Raw genomic sequence first — 15,237 nt, 5'->3', positions numbered from 1 at the left:
CTGTATACTGCTCCCTATGGGCACTCTGTCCTGTATACTGCTCCCTATGGGCACTCTGTCCTGTATACTGCTCCCTATGGGCTCTCTCTCCTGTATACTGCTCCCTATGGGCTCTCTCTCCTGTATACTGCTCCCTATGGGCTCTCTGTCCTGTATACTGCTCCCTATGGACTCTCTGTCCTGTATACTGCTCCCTATGGGCTCTCTGTCCTGTATACTGCTCCCTATGGGCTCTCTGTCATGTATACTGCTCCCTATGGGCTCTCTGTCCTGTATACTGCTCCCTATGGGCTCTCTGTCCTGTATACTGCTCCCTATGGGCACTCTCTGTCCTGTATACTGCTCCCTATGGGCACTCTGTCCTGTATACTGCTCCCTATGGGCACTCTGTATTGTATACTGCTCCCTATGGGCACTCTGTCCTGTATACTGCTCCCTATGGGCACTCTGTCCTGTATACTGCTCTCTATGGGTACTGTCTCCTGTATACTGCTCCCTATGGGCACTCTCTCCTGTATACTGCTCCCTATGGGCTCTCTGTCCTGTATACTGCTCCCTATGGGCACTCTTTCCTTTATACTGCTCCCTATGGACACTCTGTCCTGTATACTGCTCCCTAAGGGCACTCTGTCCTGTATACTGCTCCCTATGGGCACTCTGTCCTGTATACTGCTCCCTATGGGCACTCTGTCCTGTATACTGCTCCCTATGGGCACTCTGTCCTGTATACTGCTCCCTATGGGCACTCTGTCCTATATACTGCTCCCTATGGGCACTCTGTCCTGTATACTGCTCCCTATGGGCTCTCTGTCCTGTATACTGCTCCCTATGGGCACTCTGTCCTGTATACTGCTCCCTATGGGCACTCTGTCCTGTATACTGCTCCCTATGGGCTCTCTGTCCTGTATACTGCTCCCTATGGGCTCTCTGTCCTGTATACTGCTCCCTATGGGCACTCTGTCCTGTATACTGCTCCCTATGGGCACTCTGTCCTGTATACTGCTCCCTATGGGCACTCTGTCCTGTATACTGCTCCCTACTGCTGGTTATGCGTTAGAGTCTTAGACAAGTGCCCACCTGTTGTCCTGACCCAAGTGTTATTGCCAGTGAAAAACTTTTACCAGCTCCAGTCTTCCAGTCTAAATATTGACTAGGCTGCTGATTTACCAGTTTTCGGTAGACGGCAGCCATGTTGTTTTTTTTGTTTAATTATAGACAATGAGCCAAAATAAGGGATTACCTACCATACATTGGGGGGATGTATCAAAGTTGTCTATGTCCCGCATCAATATTGACCAAACTAGAGAGGGTCAGGCTGGCCTATTGTGCGCCTAATTTATCAAAAGGTGCACAGCTCTTGATAAATTCTGCGCATGGACTTCGGAATCTATGTTTAGACTGTATTTAACCCCTTAACAACCAAGGATGTATATTTACGTCCTTGGCCGGCTCCTGCGATATAATGCGGGGTCAAGCGGTGACCCTACGTTATATCGTGTTGGTCCCAGCATGTATCTGAAGTTGGGGCTAATAGCGTGCGGCATTGATCGTGGTGCCGCGCACTATTAACCCTTTAGACGTGGCATTCAAAGTTGAACGCCGCGTCTAAAACTAAATTGAAAGCTGCCCGGCTGCTCAGCGGGGCTGATCGGGACCAATGCAGTGAAAATGCGGTGTCCCGATCAGCTGGGACACGAGCGGAGGTCCTCTTACCTGCCTCCGGTGTGTCCCTTCGGCGATTGATTGCTCCAAGCCTGAGATGCAGGCTTGAGCAATTGACCAATTGACCGCCGATAACACTGATAACTGCAAAGCTATGGCTTTGCAGTGAACAGTGCTGGCAATCAGTGTGTGCAGTGTTATAGGTCCCTATGGGAGCTATAAAACTACAAAAAAAAAGTGTAAAAAAAAAAAGTTAATAAATGTGATTTAACCCTTTCCTTAATAAAAGTTCAAATCACCCCCTTTTCCCACAAAAAAACACCATGTAAATAAAAATAAATAGAAACATATGTGGTATCGCCGCGTGCATAAATGTCCGAATTATAAAAATATATCATTAATTAAACAGCATGGTCAATGGCGTACGCGCAAAAAAATTCCAAAATCCAAAATACCGTATTTTTGGTTGCTTTTTATATCATGAAAAAAATGAATAAAAAGCGATCAAAAAGTCTGATCAATACAAAAATGTTACCGCTAAAAACTTCAGATCACGGCGCAAAAAATGAGGCCTGATACCGCCCCATACGAAGAAAAATAAAAAAGTTATAGGGGTCAGAATATGACAAAATCCAACCTATATAAGTAGGGTATCATTTTAATCGTATGGACCTACAGAATAATGATAAGGTGTCATTTTTACTGAAAAATGCACTGCGTAGAAACGGAAGCCCCCAAAAGTTACAAAATGGCGTTTTTTCTTCAATTTCGTCGCACAATGATTTTTTTTCCACTTCATTGTAGATTTTGGGGTAAAATGACTGATGTCACTGCAAAGTAGAATTGGTGGCGCAAAAAATAAGCCATCATATGGATTTTTAGGTGCAAAATTGAAAGGGTTATGATTTTTAAAAGGTGAGGAGGAAAAAACAAAAGTGCAAAAACCGAAAAACCCTGCGTCCTTAAGGGGTTAAACCTGCTCCAACATGGTCTGACATTTCAGCGTACATTCAGCCGATGCGACTTGTTGCCGAAAAGTCGCTTTTGATAAATTCAGCACCAATTCATTTTTCTGTCTAAAATAGACTAGACTGTTCTAAAAATCCTCTAAAGCAAAAGTCGCAGAAAAGTCGCACATATTTAGACTGCGACTTTCTGTGAGACAAATTTAGATGGGAAAATCCATTGATAAATCTCACCCATTTACTTTGTTTTTAGAAAAGCGCAGTAACTTGTGATAACCACTGGATGGCGCTGTGACATTTGATACTCAGGCACACAGTGTACCGTATGCTGTGAAAACTACATTGAGCTGAATGTATATATAAATAGTTCATCTTAATAGATTATTTTTGACCTGGTTAGGCTTTCAGCGTGCCCCTGTTGTATAGAAAACATGTGTTAGTAGCGAGCAAATACCGGAGAGACAGATATGGTCTGCAAATACAGTAATATTGGTGAAGGGACTTTACCTGGACTAAGTGTTGGAACATTTTGAACAGCAGGATTTCATATTTGGTTTTGCAGCATGCAGAATTGCCTAAAACTATTAAAATACAATGTTTATGATCTTTCACAGTAAACGGTGTAACCACAAAATAACGCCAGAATTGCTTGGTATATGGGATGTAGCTGTGCGGTGACTAAAGGGTGTCTGATTAACCCTTTCTATTCGTGACGCCAGGGTGAGGGCTCCTCTGTAATGCTTGTCCTACTGCCACCCTTCCCGAGAGCGATAGGGAGGTATAGAATAATTGAATGTCCACAACCGGAGAGTTTGCTGAAAACAGTCGGAACTTTACTGAAGATTTTATGCAAGCTTCATATGCAAGCTTCATAACCGGAACAGTCTCTATGCATACAAATTCTCTTGGAGATTGACAGTGGTTGGGACCTTAAGCAATTTAGAGTCTTTAGGATGATATGCGCTGTTCACTGGATTTAGGGGATTTAGTTGAGGTCCAGTAGTCACGCTAGCTTTAGAGGGAATTAGTTTAGAACTCACGGTTTAGTTCAGTTGAGGCCTGCAGGTTTCAGGCCTAGCGTGTCTTTGAAAGTTGCGCAGATCCGTCGTGCTAGTCAGTCATCCACGAGAGCAGCAACCCAAGAGAGCGATAATTGGCTACAGCTCCCTTATATGGGCAGGGGCTGGACTAGAGCTAATTGGTCCAATACTTCTGTCAATCACCTTACAAAGGGTTATGGGTAACATGTGACCCAAGGACCTCCAAAGGTCCTCTAACATACCATAGAGGATTAACATAGTCACATGACCGAAGGTCCTGCAACGTCAACAAGGTAAGTATTATACATTATATTAAATACACAAATTATTAAATATATACACTATAGAATTAGAGTAGAAGGAGGTGACTAGGGGACTAGGGGCTGTCCCACCTGGGGGACCCTACCTGAGCGTAGTTACTCTGACTTTGGGGACCACCATACAAGGTACGGAATGCAATACAGTACCGGGACACCACAAAAGCTATATAAATTGACTATCTATGTAATTTTACTGTCCAACAGAATAAAGATAATGGGGTTTATTTACTAAGAGTGAAGTGTAGGTTTCTTTGTGGGTTTTGATTCCCTACGTTTTGCTTTTTTTTTTTTTTTTACACATGCTCTGATCTGTCTGGTTCCCCCAGCTCAAATCCACCACATTTTCTATGGAAATCTTAGTAAATATGTTGGGATTTTTCAAAACAGCTGGGACCACGCCCCCTTTGTCGGGGCCACTCCCACTTTATCCAGTGGCCACGCCCCCTTTTCGAGTTTTCTTGTAAAATGGAGGGTTTTGGGGTTTTTTGTGGGGGCGCAAATTGTGTCACAAGGGAGGTGCAACACAATTTGGGCGCAAAACCCGACAAAAAAGAGTCGGGATCACATTAGTAAATAAACCCAATGTCATTTTTACTGTAAAGTTTACTGCGTAAAAACGAACCAAGCTCCCCCCCCCCCCCTCCATAAATATATATTTTTTTCAATTTCACCACATAAATAATTGTTGTTAGTGTTTTCGTACAATTTTACTAAGTACAATTCATCCAACATAAAACAAGCCCTGATCTGGCCCTGCAGATGGAATTGGCTGTGTTGCAAGAAGGGGTTAAAGAAATAACAAGTGATGTTTGTATAGTTTGTACCTGGTCATACAGACGTGATTATATATCAGTGGTCACCAACCTGCGGACCTCCAGATGTTGCAAAACTACAACTCCCAGCATGTCCGGACAGCCAACGGTGTGACAGCTGAGGAGACAATACAATGGATTTGTTTAAAGGGGTATTCCAGGAAAAAACAGATTAGTTAAACAGATTTGTAAATTACTTCTATTAAAAAAATCTTAATCCTTTCAGTACTTATGAGCTGCTGAAGTTGACTTGTTCTTTTCTTAAAGGAAACCTGTGTTAATTTTCCTTCAATCAAAGCTGATGGGGCAGGGAGAAGCCCCCGGGGACCTGATGACTTGTGGTTCATGCAGTATAAAAGGGGTCACAGGTTCTATGGTAAGGAGTTTTCTGGCACTGACTATCCTTAGTACAGGACATCAGTATCAGATTGGTTGGGGTCTGACAACCAGCACAGTTTAAAAGGGATAGGGGCATCCCATAAGAACTTACAGTATTCTCCTATCTTAAACAGAGCGCTGCCAGGCAGAATACACAATGGTATCAGTCACTCACAGGTGACGTCTTCTCTGCGGCCATCTTGTCCAGATACCAGGACTTCTTCCAGATACATCTTTCCTCTGCAGGGTTTGGCCCCTATGTACTTCTTCAGATCTCTATGTACCCCCAAACCGCCAAGTCCTCCTCCAGACCTCTCTGACCCTCTCAAATCCCCTCCCCTCCTCCTCTAGACCCCTCTGTCCCTCCCAGGTCTCTTTGTTCCCTTTCTCCAGACTCCTGTCCTCCTCTAGAATCCTGTGCCCCCAGCTCTCGCTGTCGCCTGCTCCAGACCCCTCTATTCTTCTCCAGACCATCTTTCCCCACAAATCCCTCTGTCCTCCTCCTCCAGACCCCTCTGCCCCCCCCCCCCCCCAAAACCCCTCTGTCTCCTCCTCCAGACCAATCTATCCTCCTCCAGGCCCCTACAGCTGTCACGCCCACTCCCATAGGCTTGCATTGAGGGGGGCGGAGCATGACGTCACACGGGGGAGGAGCGTGACGTCACACCGCTCCAGCCCCGTGATCGACAGTAATCAGACCCGGAGCGAACATGCTCCGGGGACTGATTATAAACGGGGTGCTGCTTGCAAGATCACAGGGATCCCCAGCGGCGGGACCTCCGCAATCAGGCATCTTATCCCCTTCCTTTGGATAGGGGAGAAGATGTCTAAGCTCCGGAGTACCCCTTTAAGGAGGTCATCAAAAGGCTCATAATGTTAACAGGCTATGCCAATGTATTCCACCAAGGGTGACTCCAGCTATAGCACAACTACCATCATGTCCAGACAGACTTTTTTTTTTTCTATCTAAGAGCCGAGGAACGTTCTCTCGAATCACCCAAAGTGCAAGAAAAAGTGCACAAAGAATGCAGTATATCGCAAGCCCTTCTCCGAAAGGAGAAAGGCCCCCCCCAACAAACCTTAAAAGGGGTTATCCAGGAAAAAAATATATCAACTGGCTCCAGAAAGTTAAACAGATTTGTAAATTACTTCTATTAAATCTTAATCCTTTCAGTACTTATGAGCGGCTGAAGTTGAGTTTTTAGTTTCTGTCTAAGTCCTCTCTGACACCTGTCTCAGGAACCGCCCAGTTTAGAAGCAAATCCCCATAGCAAACCTCTTCTACTCTGTGCAGTTCGCCAGACGAGGAGAGATGTCAGCAGAGGGCAGTGTTGCCAGACAGAAAAGAACAACTCAACTTCAGCAGCTGATAAGTATTGGAAGGATTAAGATTTTTTAATAGAAGTAATTTACAAATCTGTTTAACTTTCTTGAGCCAGTTAATATATATGTGTGTATATATATATATATATATATATATATATATATAAAAGTTTTTTCCTGGAATACCCCTTTAACCTTAACTCTCCCCTCCCCTGGGAGGTATAATAGTGCAATGCTCCACTGGGAGTATAAATATCCTAACCCACATAGGGCAGCTTTGCTTCTGGAATTTTTGTCCTTGAGGAGAGCACCAAAAGGTTTGTAAAGTCTTACGGGCTATGCTAATGTTTCCAAGCATGATGTCTGTAGCCAAACTACAACTCCCAGCAGGTCTGAACCACCTTTGACATGCTGGGAGTTGTAATTATGCAACAACTGGAGGCACCCTGGTTAAAGGGATACTCCGCTGCTCAGCATTTGGAACAAACTGTTCCGAACGCTGGAGCCGGGAGCTTGTGATGTCATAGCCCCGCCCCATCATAGGCCCGCCCCCTCATGCTGTCACGCCCTGCCCCCTCAATGCAAGTCTATGGGAGGGCTGTCACGCCCCCTCCCATGGACTTCCATTGAGGGGACGGTAACATTTTCATTCTTTGTGCGAAAGTCCGCAGCGTCTCCATATCCATCAATGGTTACGGCGCAGGGCTGCACACAATTACCGCCGAAGAATTCGGCGAGTGGAGATTCAACTTAAATTGTCCAGTATGAACGCACCCAGTACAGTATAATGTTACATTGTTTCAGGAATGTGTCATGGAAGAATGTCACCACAAGGGGGACAAGAGGATTGAACAAGAGCACAGATGTAAAAAAAAAAAAAAAAACTGTTTAGTGCTGCCACCTCTAGGCCGCAGGGAGAATTGCGTTGCTCAATCGTGTAGCGTTATGTGTTATGCTATTACAACAACTTGGTACCAAAATTAAAGATTGTCTTAAAGTGAGTTTCAACTGTTTTATCACGTTGAGACATAGATACTGTATAATGAAAAGTTCTGTCTGTTTCTAACGTGCATCAAGTCTTCTCCATTTTTAAGATGCCTGCTTGCAGTCAGTGAACGGAAATAGAGACCTGTTGATTTTTACAAAGAATCAGTATAGTTAGGAGAATTGTGTGATTCTGCTGTGTCATAGCCTGCAATTCTTTCCTGGCTTGGCATACATTCCCAGTCAGTTTCCAAGACTCCTATTTGAAGTGAAACACTGGCCAGCGTTCGGAACGCTGTGTGCGGGGATCGGCCATGCCCCCTCAATGCAAGTCTATGGGAGGGGGCGTGGCGGCCGCCACGCCCCCTCCCATAGACTTGCATTGAGTGGGGGGCGGCCGACCCCCCCGCAGCATGCGCACACAGTGTTTGGAACTAAATGTTCAGAACGCTGGCCAGTGGAGTACCCCTTTAAGGGAAAGATACTTAAAAAAATACTGTCACAAATGCTTAGCTACACTAAATCAGGGCACATTTTTAGCGTCCAGACTTTATTGTTCCCACTAATGCAGCTGTTACAAAGCTACAACTCCCAACTTTGGCTCTCAGGGCCTGATGGGAGTTGTAGTTTGGCAACACCTGGAGAGCCACAGTTTGGGGAAGACTGGACTATAGCCTTTAGCTCTTCACAGGTCTTCTTACGGGTTTCTTTTCTTCTATTTTCGAGCTGCAGGGGAAACAGTCAGCTCTGCAGTGTCGCTGAGAAGTATTCTCCCGCCCGCTGACTCGCGCAGGCCCTACAGCCATGTTGAGTCTTAACTGGTTTAGTACGGGGCTTACATTGTCTCCTATGCCTCCAGTGAGGAGATGTTGTGTAGGCAGAAATGACAGGACATACAACCATGGGAATGAGGACAAACACTGCTGAAGCGTCCTTTAACCTAGAACATTTATCTTGAAGCTACTACCGAGATCGGCCAAGACAGGTGCGGAACAAACAATTGTCTTTGCAATACATGGGTCTAGTAATACATGTAGGAAGCCATATTTGTATCATATGTTTTTGCCTATGTGTTCCCCGTTGGCAAAAACATTGTGGGCCTCTTTAGATTGATTTTAATGTAATACCTAATTCTTCCTGTGGTGGCACTGCAGGGAGACTGAGCACTTGTTCCCTCCACAGATGACAACTGATCGCTGTGATCACTGGTGATAAGATGGTCCAACAGATCCTCTACACCACAATAAAGACTATGGGGGAGATGTATCAGTTGCCCATAGCAACCAATCAGATTGCTTTTTTCGGTTTTAAAGAGGCCTCTGAAAACTAAAAGTAGCTATCTAATGGGTTTCTATAGGCAACTGCCGCATTACTGTCCTGTAGGGGGCAGCAGCGGATTCCATGGGGCCACCTCTACTTCTAGGACCTCAAACCCCCCCATGTCCTTTCTACATAAGTCTAGACCTATGGGGGGAGATTTATCAAAACCTGCGCAGAGGAGAAGTTGCCCAGTTGCCCATAGCAACCAATCAGCTCGCTTCTTTCATTTTGTAGAGGCCTTGTTAAAAATGAAAGAAGCGAGCTGATTGGTTGCCATGGGCAACTGGGTAACTTTTCCTCTGCACAGGTTTTGATAAATCTCCCCCAAGGATTCCAAACTGGGGACCTCCAGATGTTGAAGACCACTGGCCTAGACAAGCATGGCCTGATGCCTTTTTGAGCTTCAGCTGGGTTTTTGACACAACATATTTGTATGACATTTTCTGAGGTATTTCTTTTCTATTTTCTAAAAGGGCCAACAATGTTTTTGCCTACGGGGATCCACAGACATGGATTAAGACATTAACCAGAAGAGGAATGGAGGCGGCCTAGAGGGTCTGGTGGAAGATTTTTATCACCAGTGATCACAGCGATCAGTTGTCATCTGTGAAGGAACAAGTGCTCATTCTCCCTGCAGTGCCACCACAGGAAGAATTAGGTATTACATTGAAATCCATCTGAAGGGGCCCACAATGTTTTTGCCTTCGGGGATCCACAGACATGGATGAAGACGTTAACCAGAAGAAGAATGCAGCCGGTTTATGGTATTCAAAACACGGGCTCACCCCTTACACAACAATTCTTAGAAAGGTGGGAGGGGGGGTGAGATTTATCTAAATCTGTGCAGAGGAAAGTGGAGCAGTTGCCTATAGAAACCCATTAGATAGCTACTTTTAGTTTTCAGAGACCTCTTTAAAACCGAAAAAAGCGATCTGATTGGTTGCTATGGGCAACTGATACATCTCCCCCATAGTCTTTATTGTGGTGTAGAGGGTCTGGTGGACCATCTTATCACCAGTGATCACAGCGATCAGTTGTCATCTGTGGGGGGAACAAGTGCTCAGTCTCCCTGCAGTGCCACCACAGGAAGAATTAGGTATTACATTAAAATCAATCTAAAGGGGCCCACAATGTTTTTGCCTATGTGTTCCCCATAGGCAAAAACATATGATACAAATATGTGCAAAACTACAACTCCCAGCATGCCCGGACAGCCTCAGGCTGTCCGGGCATGCTGGGAGTTGTAGTTGTGCAACAGCTGGAGGTCCACAGATTGGAGCCCACTAGGGTTGCCACCATTCTTTCAACAACAAAAAATACCGGCCATGCTAATTTGCATAATTAATGATATAGGCGTAACATCACATGATACAAATATGTGAGGGAAATTTTGTCCTATTCTGGACCCCATAACTTTTTATTTCTCCTTATATGGGGCCTGTATGAGTGCTTGTTTTTTGCCCCCCATTTTTGTTTTGCTGTGACTTTTTGATCGCTTTTTTAAATTAAATTCAGGAGTTGCAGATAGTTGCTAACTACAACTCCCAGCATGCCCTGATCCAGCCTGTGGCTCAGCAGCTGCCCCAAATGAAAACTACAACTCCCAGCATGTTGGACTATATAGTAGTATATATTATATTATAGGTCAGTGTATCCCAACCAGGGGTGCCTCCAGCTGTTGCAAAACTACAACTACCAGCATGTTGGACTTTATAGTAGTATATAGTATAGGTCAGTGTTCCCCAACCAGGGGTGCCTCCAGCTGTTGCAAAACTACAACTCCCAGCATGTTGGGCTATATAGTAGTATATAGTATAGGTCAGTGTTTCCCAACCAGGGGTGCCTCCAGCTGTTGCAAAACTACAACTCCCTGCATGTTGAGCTATATAGTAGAATATAGTATAGGTCAGTGTATCCCAACCAGGGGTGCCTCCAGCTGTTGCAAAACTACAACTCCCAGCATGTTGAGCTATATAGTAGTATATAGTATAGGTCAGTGTTTCCCAACCAGGGGTGCCTCCAGCTGTTGCAAAACTACGACTCCCTGCATGTTGGGCTATATAGTAGTATATAGTATAGGTCAGTGTTTCCCAACCAGGGGTGCCTCCAGCTGTTGCAAAACTACAACTCCCAGCATGTTGGGCTATATAGTAGTATATAGTACAGGTCAGTGTTTCTCAACCAGGGGTGCCTCCAGCTGTTGCAAAACTGCGACTCCCTGCATGCCCGGACAGCCGTTGGCTGTCCGGGCATGCTGGGAGTTGTAGTTTTGCAACAGTTGGAGACTCTCTGGTTGGGAAACACTGGAATAGCATAAGGTGGAACATTCGGGAGTTGGAGGATTGGTTGGATAAATACCGGCAGGGTGGCCAAAATACTGGCCATGTGGCAACCCTAGAGCCCACTGCTATTAAGGATGTTTCGTACTCTAGAAGACCCGACCCCTTCCCACAATACTGATTTCACTGGGCACCGTGTAATTCTTTATTTCCCCTGTGGGGGCACTGCAGGGAAACTAAACAACCTGTGATCAGCTTCTTGTTTTGAAGACCTATGAAATGAATTGTCCAAGGTGGACCGCCACTTTGTAAACATTTAAAGACTTATTAAAACCTGCTCATAGCAACCAATCAGATCGCTTCTTTCATTTTTGAAAAGGGCCCCTGCAAAATGAAAGAAGAGATCTGATTGGTTGCTATGGGCAACTCCCCCTCTGGACAGGTTTAGATAAATCTCCCCATTTAGGGTAAAATTAACCTGTCTACAATATAGAAGTAATTCACCTTTTGTAAACTGGGGAAAAATATAGAACCAACTTCTTGGCTTCCTCAGACCAGAGAGTCTTGTTCCTCACTGTCTGAGGGTCCTATAGGTCCCAAGGTTATACCAACATGGTCCACTATATACAGGAGATATATAACTTATACCAGCTGTACATATATATTATATACAGTATATACCAGGTTATACCAGCATGGTCCACTACATACAGGAGATATATAACTTATACCAGCTGTACATATATATTATATACAGTATATACCCAGGTTATACCAACATGGTCCACTATATACAGGAGATATATAACTTATACCAGCTGTACATATATATTATATACAGTATATACCCAGATTATACCAACATGGTCCACTATATACAGGAGATATATAACTTATACCAGCTGTACATATATATTATATACAGTATATACCCAGATTATACCAACATGGTCCACTATATACAGGAGATATATAACTTATACCAGCTGTACATATTTATTATATACAGTATATACCCAGATTATACCAACATGGTCCACTACATACAGGAGATATCTAACTTATACCAGCTGTACATATATATTATATACAGTATATACCCAGATTATACCAACATGGTCCATATCACTACATACAGGAGATATATAATTTATACCAGCTGTACATATATATTATATACAGTATATACCCAGATTATACCAACATGGTCCACTACATACAGGAGATATCTAACTTATACCAGCTGTGTATATATATATATATATATACACATATATATATATACAGTATATACCCAGGTTATACCAACATGGTCCACGGAGGAGATATCTAACTTATACCAGCTGTACATATATATTATATACAGTATATACCCAGGTTATACCAACATGGTCCATATTATTATATACAGGAGATATCCAACTTATACCAGCTGTACATATATATTATATACAGTATATACCCAGGTTATACCAGCATGGTCCATATCACTATATACAGGAGATATATAACTTATACCAGCTGTGCGCATATATTATATACAGTATATACCCAGGTTATACCAGCATGGTCCATATCACTATATACAGGAGATATATAACTTATACCAGCTGTGCACATATAATTATATATATATATATATATATATATATATATATATATATATATAAATATGCATTTCAGTAGTGATAGTTATAGAGGTACCCCTGTACTGTTCCTCTTATGGACGGTATAATTGCAGTATATGGCAGCACAGTGGATATTGTAGATTGTTTATGTAGCTGGTAGGTTAGAGGTGAGAGCACAGACCGTCTATACCCCACAGGGCGTCTTTGACTTACACTTCATCTATACCTTCAGCCTTTTGTTCATGTCTTCAGGTGTCAGATTAAGCTTTCACTGCTGAGTGGGAGGTTTGACCTGTTAGATAATGGTGATCAGTCTGGATTCTTCCCTCTTTATATATAGTGAAGGGCTCTGCTGCCTCTGAACAATAGTTAGAAGATACAGAGTATGGAAAGGTTGGATTAATATTGGTTAAAAACTACATAAAGAGACATCCAACTTTATTAACTCCAAACATAAATACCAAAACTATAGCGGGTACAGAATCCTTCTACTGTGGTCAGATTATTTCTTAAAGGGATTCTCTGCTGCTAGATATCTTATCCCCTATTCAAAGGATAGGGGAAAAGATGTGTGATGGCGGGGGTCCCTTGGCTGGGACCCCTGCGATCTCCGCTCAGCACCCGGTGTTCCAACAGCAGTGGTCGTGATGTCACTTTACACCCCCTCCAGTCATGTCTATGGGAGGGGGCGTGACGACCATCATGCCCCTTCCCATAGAGATGAATGTAGGGGGGGTGGTGTGATGTAACGAGGGGGCGTGGCGTGATGTCATGAACAGGGATAGGGGATAAGAAGTCCAGCAGCGGAGTACCCCTTTAAGGTGAGATATGCCACCAAACAGATGAATTGTCAGTGGAGAAAGATGTCCCTTTTAAAGGGGTACACCAGTGGGGATTTTTATTTTTTAGCTCAACTGGTGCGCAGAAAGCTGAACAGATTTGTAAATTACTTCTGTTTAATAATCTAAATACTTCCAGTACTTATCAGCTGCTGTATGCTCCAGAGGAAGTTGTGTGGTTCTTTCCAGTCTGACCTCAATGCTCTCTGCTGACACCTCTGTCCCTGTCAGGAACTGTCCGGAGCAGGAGAGGTTTGCTATGGGGATTTGCTCCTGCTCTGGATAGTTCCTGACACAGACAGAGGTGTCAGCAGAGAGCACTGTGGTCAGACTGGAAAGAACTACACAACTTCCTCTGTAGTATGCTACAGCTGATAAGTACTGGAAGTATTAAAGGGGTACTCCACTGGAAAACATATATTTTTTAATCAACTGGTGCCAAAAAGTTAAAGAGATTTGTAAATTAGCAAGATATGGTTGACACAGTTCACCCTTTTGCCCTCACCATGATGCGGACAGGACCGGACCCCAGTCCAACAATACTGGCAGAAATGAAGGAAAAGTTCAGCGTGGTAATTCAAGCAATGCTCAACACTTTATTCAGCAATTAGCCAACATGGAAGACAGGTGACGCGTTTCGGCCACGGTGTGCAGCCTTAGTCGTACGACTAAGGCTGCACTCCGTGGCTGAAACGCGTCACCTGTCTTCCATGTTGACTGATTGCTGAATAAAGTGTCGAGCATTGCTTGAATTACCACGCTGGACTTTTCCTTCATTTCTGCCAGATTTTCTAAATTACTTCTATTTAAAAATCTTAATCCTTCCAGTACTTATCAGCTGCTGTCATGATGCACAGGAAGTTCTTTTCTGTTTGAATTTCCTTTCTGCCTGACCACAGTGCTCTCTGCTGACACCTCTGTCCATTTTAGGAACTGCCCAGAGCAAGGATAGGATTTTCTATGGGGATTTGCTCCTACTCTGGACAGTTCCTAAAATGGACAGAGGTGTCAGCAGGGAGCACTGTGGTCAGGCAGAAAAGTAAATGCAAAAAGAAAAGAACTTCCTGTGAATCATACAGCAGCTGATAAGTACAGGAAGGATTAAGATTTTTATATAGAAGTAATTTACAAATCGGTTTAACTTTCTGGCACCAGTTGATTTGAAAACATTACGAGTCCACCAGAGTACCCCTTTAATACAACTAGTTCAGTCCATATTGGCAAGAAAAGTAATTGCTTCAAAATGTGCGGCACTATATGGGTTGAGACAATTGTAGAATGTCCTATGGTCAGCCCGCACCAGACATCATGGGATGGAGGTGGAGGGTGGGGGCAGGTGAAGATAACGTGTTTTTTATTTTTTTTATTTTTATGTCAACCATAGACAAAAAAAAAAATGTATGGGGTCAGACAACTTCTTAAATTTGTTTCTTTAAATATTTGACCAAACTTGAAAAACAACAAGATAGAGATGGTATTGGAGAACATAGAAGTACTTTACAAGCTGATTTCCCAGTATTAGACATACACAGGGCACAGCCAATTCAAGAGCAAACCATTCAAACCATTAAAGGGGTACTCCGCCCCTAGACATCTTATCCCCTATGCAAAGGATAGGGGATGAGATGTCTGATCGCGGGGGTCCCCAGCGATCTCCCTGCTGCTTCCAGCGTTCGTTTAGAGCATC

The sequence above is a fragment of the Hyla sarda genome, chromosome 8 (assembly GCF_029499605.1).
Source record: "Hyla sarda isolate aHylSar1 chromosome 8, aHylSar1.hap1, whole genome shotgun sequence".
NCBI classification, from domain to species: Eukaryota; Metazoa; Chordata; class Amphibia; order Anura; family Hylidae; genus Hyla; species Hyla sarda.
Note: the sequence above shows the minus strand (reverse complement) of the source record.